Below are 6,000 nucleotides of genomic sequence, written 5' to 3' on the forward strand. Positions count from 1 at the left end.
ACATATATAAATATTAAATCACATACAAATAGATCAGAGATTACCTCTTGTAGCCTATCAAGTGTCCTTAAGTCTTTTTGTATAAATCAACGATCTTCCTATCCAGTGTTATGAGATCTCACACCCTAATCTTCCATACCAATCCTCAAACACACAAGGACGTGTGTGGGCACGTAGGATTCAAAAGGTTGATTTGTGTGACTCCCTAGATGTACTCAACACATGAGATCTATAGATTTTTTACAGAGAGAAGGTTTTGAATAGTTTTTAGGTTTAGAGAAAACTATCGTTTTTTAGAGAGAGTCTGATTAACAATCATTATCTGAATATCACGTATATCATATTTATAAAGATATTAAATCTAATTAAATAATATTTATTTAATTAAAATATAATTCAAATTAAAACTGATTATATATTTTCATTTAATTATCTATTTAACTCATATTTAAAAAGAATAATTAAATAACTGATTAAACAAATTTATTTGAAATTCAAAATTTAAATCCCAGGGATTAAAACCCTGATGCTAAGCGCCACACACATTACTGTACAGTGTGTGTTGCCCATCCCTATTAGGGTTGCCCTAATTTTCTCATTTGTTTATTTAATCAACTTTAAGACAATATATTTATTCCAACATAAATACCAGTTAATTCAAAAATAACTTTATCTTAAAATATCAGTTTTAAATTAAATAAATAAATATCATATTATAAATAAGATATTTATTATTTTCTCTCTTTATATTAATCCAAACAAGATTAATATTAATTTTAACTTATAGTTTTTTCAAAATAAAAACTATATAGTTAAATAATTTATTAATTCATAATTAATCAATTAGCCATAATTATCAAATAATTATTTCCTTGCCCTGGAAAATTAATTCTTTTGAAATTTAGTCTTTTCTCTTAACAAATCTTTCTTTTGACATCCTTACCGTTGACAGTGTAGGACGGATTTGATCTGGGGACCGTGGACCTATAATACGAAGCTCCAATAAACTAGAATATTAATTAAACTCTTTAATCTAATAATCTTATTTTTTAATTCCATGATTACTCCACTATAAATATGGAATTGCACTCTAAGTATTTATAGAATTATATTTACAGAGTTTTCTCTAGTAATCCATTGATATAATCAATATATGTAGTTCTATCCTCCATTTATTAGTTCGTTAATTAGAGCTGGTCAAAATTACCGTTTTGACCTCTAATTACCTCTTGATCCTTAAGTACCATTAATTCACTAGCGAACAATTAATCTATAATCTAATTATAGATTTGAGCTTAATAAATATTCAGTTCCAGAATCAACCCTTAAGGGAACCAATATTCGATCCGTTAGGAAAGCATGGATTCAAATATTGTAATTCATGTTCCCAGCCATCCATGATATTGAATCTCCAAAACGAAAGCCATTAGCCTCATTATTCTAAGAGACCTTAACAAGTGAATCAAAAGATCCAATAAAAATAAACATGAGTTCATGAATACACAGGATTTAGACTGATATACAAATGATTATCTATTATGACAAGAATTGTAATGCCCGAATTCTCCGATGTGGTTTAATGGTGGGAATAGTAGGCCGGGAGGGCCATACTTGTTTAATTATGCCATTAATTGATAAAATGCATGTATATGTGGATTATATTATAATATGATGTTAAATGCATGCATGTGAGTCTATAATTTCAATTACAGGGGTGTGATGGTAGTTTGGCCCGTTGAGGGTAAAATTGTATATTTGCATGCATGTCGGTGATATATGTTGAGACCACATTATAATGTGGGTTTGTTCGAGCCAATCGGCATGAGACGATCTTGGATTATTGATTATCGGTTTGGTCATAACGGGTTTAAATTTGGGGCTCAGGTTGAGTCTCGGGGTGATTATAATGATTAGAGCGTTACCGGGAATTAAAGGGTAAAAGGATATGAATTATTGGTGTTTGGGGTTATTGAGAATAGTGGGAATTGGAGAGCGTTAATTATGATTAACGAGATAGGTTGGAAAGGAAAAATATGCCCTTGGGAGCCTTTAGAAACCCATAATTGACCTAGGGGTATAATAGTCTTTTTACCCCTAGGATAGATATAAACTCCTTTATGCTGTGAAGTAGAGAGAAAAAACAGAGGAAATCTTGAAGCTTACCCGTACCTTCTCCTACCTCCATTTCCTTTGTGATTTTTGAGCTCTTGTTAAGGATTCAAGCTTGGGAAGTAGACCTTGGGAGTTTGGGAGAGTGTTCTACCATTAAAGAGCAGCACAACCTGAGTTTGAGGTAAGCTCCCAGCCATTAGATTTCTGGTATACTCTGTTTTGATGTTAGTTTTCAGCTTGTGATCTTGTTGTGGATAGTTGGAATTGATGGAAGTTTTGGTTGGGGTTTCACTTGGGTTTTGATGAGGGAGTGTTATAGATCAAGTTTAGGGGTTGTATTGGAGGTTTGAGTGGTGTTTAAGCTTGGTTTGAAAGGTTGGTTCCAAGAGAAATCAAAAGGGAAGAAAAATAGGGATTTTGGCTGACTTGGAGGTTAGGCCGCGGCATGGCCAGGGAGGGCTGCGGCCCTTGAAGAGTGCTGAAGTTGGCCGCCTCTATTTGAGGGGCGGGCCGCGGCATGGCCAAGGAGGGCCGCGGCCCTTAGTGGCTTTTTGGCCAGAAATGGCTTTTTGGCTCGGGGATGCTAGCCTTAGGCCTCGGGGTCGATCTTACTACCTGGTTTAGTAGTGTTTGATGTCTCGGAGGCTAGGTTTTGGTTTGGGAACCCTTTGTTATTCATTTTATTGATGGAATCCCATAATTGGTTATGACCAGGTAACCGCTAAAGGACCAAAAGGTTGATCGTTCTCAAGGGTCATTCTTTTATTCATTCTAGCTCGAACCAGAGGTAATGAAACTGCACCCCATATGTGACATGCATGATTATTCTTGAGGCATGTTGATTGTGTAAATGTGTACATGGATTGATTATGGAATGCTTAGTATATCTTGCTCACTTGTGCATGGTACTGACTCATTAGTCAGAAGTGGCAAAGGTGTCAGTGTCAACTGTGAAGCTAGGACTTATTAGTCAGGTTCGACAGTGATACTGTGCACTAGTCACACAGTGATGACTCATAAGTCAGGACGGCCTTAGCGCATTCAATGCAAGCCAATAAAGATTAGATCTAGTTGAAAATCTGCATTAGATGACTCAAAGAGCACTAATGCCAGACCGACCTCAAGTTCGATGAATATTGTAAGCGCTTGTGTGACTTACCTATCAGTCACTCATTTGAAAGGTTAGTGGCTTACCTAGCAGCCACTCTTCTGTTGGCTAGTGGCTTACCTAGCAGCCACTCTTCTGCTTAAAGTTAGAGACTTACCTACCAGTCTCTTGTCTGTTTAAGGCTAGTGGCTTACCTAGTAGCCACTCTTCTGTTTAATATAGTGACTTCCTTGTCAGTCACCCAGTATGATTTTCTAGAACCTCAAGTGATAGTCACTCATCTGTTTAAGAGCTATAAACTCTGTGTGATTATAATGATAATCATTTGATAATGTTTATATACAATGCCATGTTTTCTTGCTGGGATTTGGCTCATGGGTGCTATGGGTGCAGGTAAAGGGAAAGAAAAGCTCACCTAGCCTTGAGTGGAGAGCTTAGGTGGTGATGTGTACATATGCGGCCGCTTGACCACCACAGCCAAGGAGTTCTCAGAGGAACTAGGGGGTTTACCCTATTTTTGTCACTTAGGTTGGCGGGTTTGTAATTTTGAGACAGTAATGACCTTTTTGGGTTGTAAATAACTTGTAAATGTTCTTGTGGGCCCATGAACAATTTTATGTATCAAATAAAACTTATCCTTTCCTTTTTATTGATTTTCACCTTAGCCTGTTAATAACACTTAGAACACGTTTTTAACCAAAGGACTCGGGTAGGGGGTCAAATTTCTGGTTCACCGTAACGGTTCTGGGGTAACCAGGGCGTTACAACTTGGTATCAGAGCGTGCCAAGGTTAAAGTTCCTGTAGACTGGTTGGGCATGTACACACATCACTGAAGTCAAGCTTGACTCATGGTTTGGTAACTATTTATGTAGTTATATGTATAACTGCTTAAATGTGGTATATGTGCTTTACCTGTATGCATGAGACACCATGTTGAACCTGTGCCCTGAAATGTTATATCCTCATCAACTGTGTGCTAATTAGTACTGAAATTGCTGGAACATACTCATTAGTATGGTTGTTTATGAATTATTATGCGATACATGCTGAGTGCTGAATGCTATGAACATGTATCTGCTTGTATAACTGAATGACTGTGGAATATGATAATTGTCTACTTGTTCTTGGACCATGAGGCAGCAAGAGGTTCAGTTATTACTACCTGACTGACCGTATTGATCAATGTTTCAGCAAGGTATCATAGATAAGAATGAACCCAGGGCAGACAGATACTTCAGCTAGCCAAAGTGATAAGGGCCAGAATAACAATAACAGCCAGGGTCAGGAAAATGACCACTCTCAGATTCCATAGCCAGCTCCTGCAAACTGGCAGCAGTTGTTTAACGATTTGCAGGCAACAGTGTTGAAACAAGGAGAGGAGCTTCGTCTCCTGAGACAGCAACAAGTGCCTGCAGTGATTAGTGTATCAAAGGAACCTCCTATGTCGGTGCCAGTAGCAGAGCAGCTGCCTGAGGTAGGAAATAAATGGGAACCTCTTTATGAAAGGTTCAGGAAGCAACAACCTCCTATATTTGAGGGCAGTGCAGATCCTTCCAAGGCAGAACAATAGATGAGCATGATTACCACTATCCTTGACTTTATGAGGGTAACTGGTAATGAGAGGGTGGCCTGTGCCACCTATATGTTTCGGGAGGATGCCCGGATTTGGTGGGAGGTGATTACCCAGACCAAGAATGTTAATGCCCTAAGCTGGGAGGAGTTTCAGACCTTGTTTAATGAAAAGTATTACAATGATGCCATCAGGGCAGCTAAAGCTGAGGAATTCATTAGGCCACTTCAGGGAAGTTTATCAGTTACTGAGTATGCCTTAAAATTTGATCGTTTGGCAAAGTTTGCCAATGAATTGGTGCCCACTGATGGGACCAGGAAAGAGAGATTCCTTCAGGGGCTACAGCCCAGACTAGCCCATGATGTTCGTATCACCACTGTGGCAGGGGTTACTACCTATGCACAGGTGGTTGAGAAGGCACTCATAGCTGAGAGTGCAGAGATCAAGATCTGGCATGACAGTGCATCCAGAAAGGATTTTAGGAGGACAGTTCCTCCATTTGTGGGTTCAGGTAGGGGTGTTGGCCCTAGTGATCAGAAGAGGAAGGTTCCTGACACCTTCCCAGTTCCAAGTCCTGACAAGAGGCCCCATGGTATTACAATGGGTCGTCTAGGGGGTAGTGAAGCCTCGTCCTGAATGGCCCCAGCTGAGTTAAAGGAATTAAAGGTATAGTTGCAAGAGCTGTTAGATTTGGGTTTTATCAGACCTAGTTTCTCACCTTGGGGTGCGCCAGTTCTGTTTGTGAAGAAGAAGGATGGTTCTCTAAGGATGTGTATTGATTACAGAGAACTGAATAAGTTGACAATTAAGAATAAGTATCCTTTGCTAAGGATAGATGATTTGTTCGATCAGTTGCAAGGTAAGAATGTATTCTCAAAGATCGACCTTCGTTCTGGTTATCATCAGTTGAGGGTCAAGGAAGGAGATATACCAAAGACTGCTTTTCGTACCAGGTATGGGCATTATGAGTTCTTAGTTATGTCGTTTGGATTGACTAATGCCCTTGCTGCGTTTATGGATCTGATGAACAGAGTATTCAAGGATTATCTGGACCAGTTTGTGATTGTCTTCATCGATGATATTCTGGTATATTCTCAGACTGAGTCAGAGCATGAGCAACATCTGAGGTTGGTTCTACAGAGGCTGAGAGAACACAGACTGTTTGCTAAATTCAAGAAGTGTGAGTTCTGGTTATCTCAGGTATCCTTT

The sequence above is a fragment of the Humulus lupulus genome, chromosome 7 (genome assembly GCF_963169125.1).
Source record: "Humulus lupulus chromosome 7, drHumLupu1.1, whole genome shotgun sequence".
NCBI classification, from domain to species: domain Eukaryota; kingdom Viridiplantae; phylum Streptophyta; class Magnoliopsida; order Rosales; family Cannabaceae; genus Humulus; species Humulus lupulus.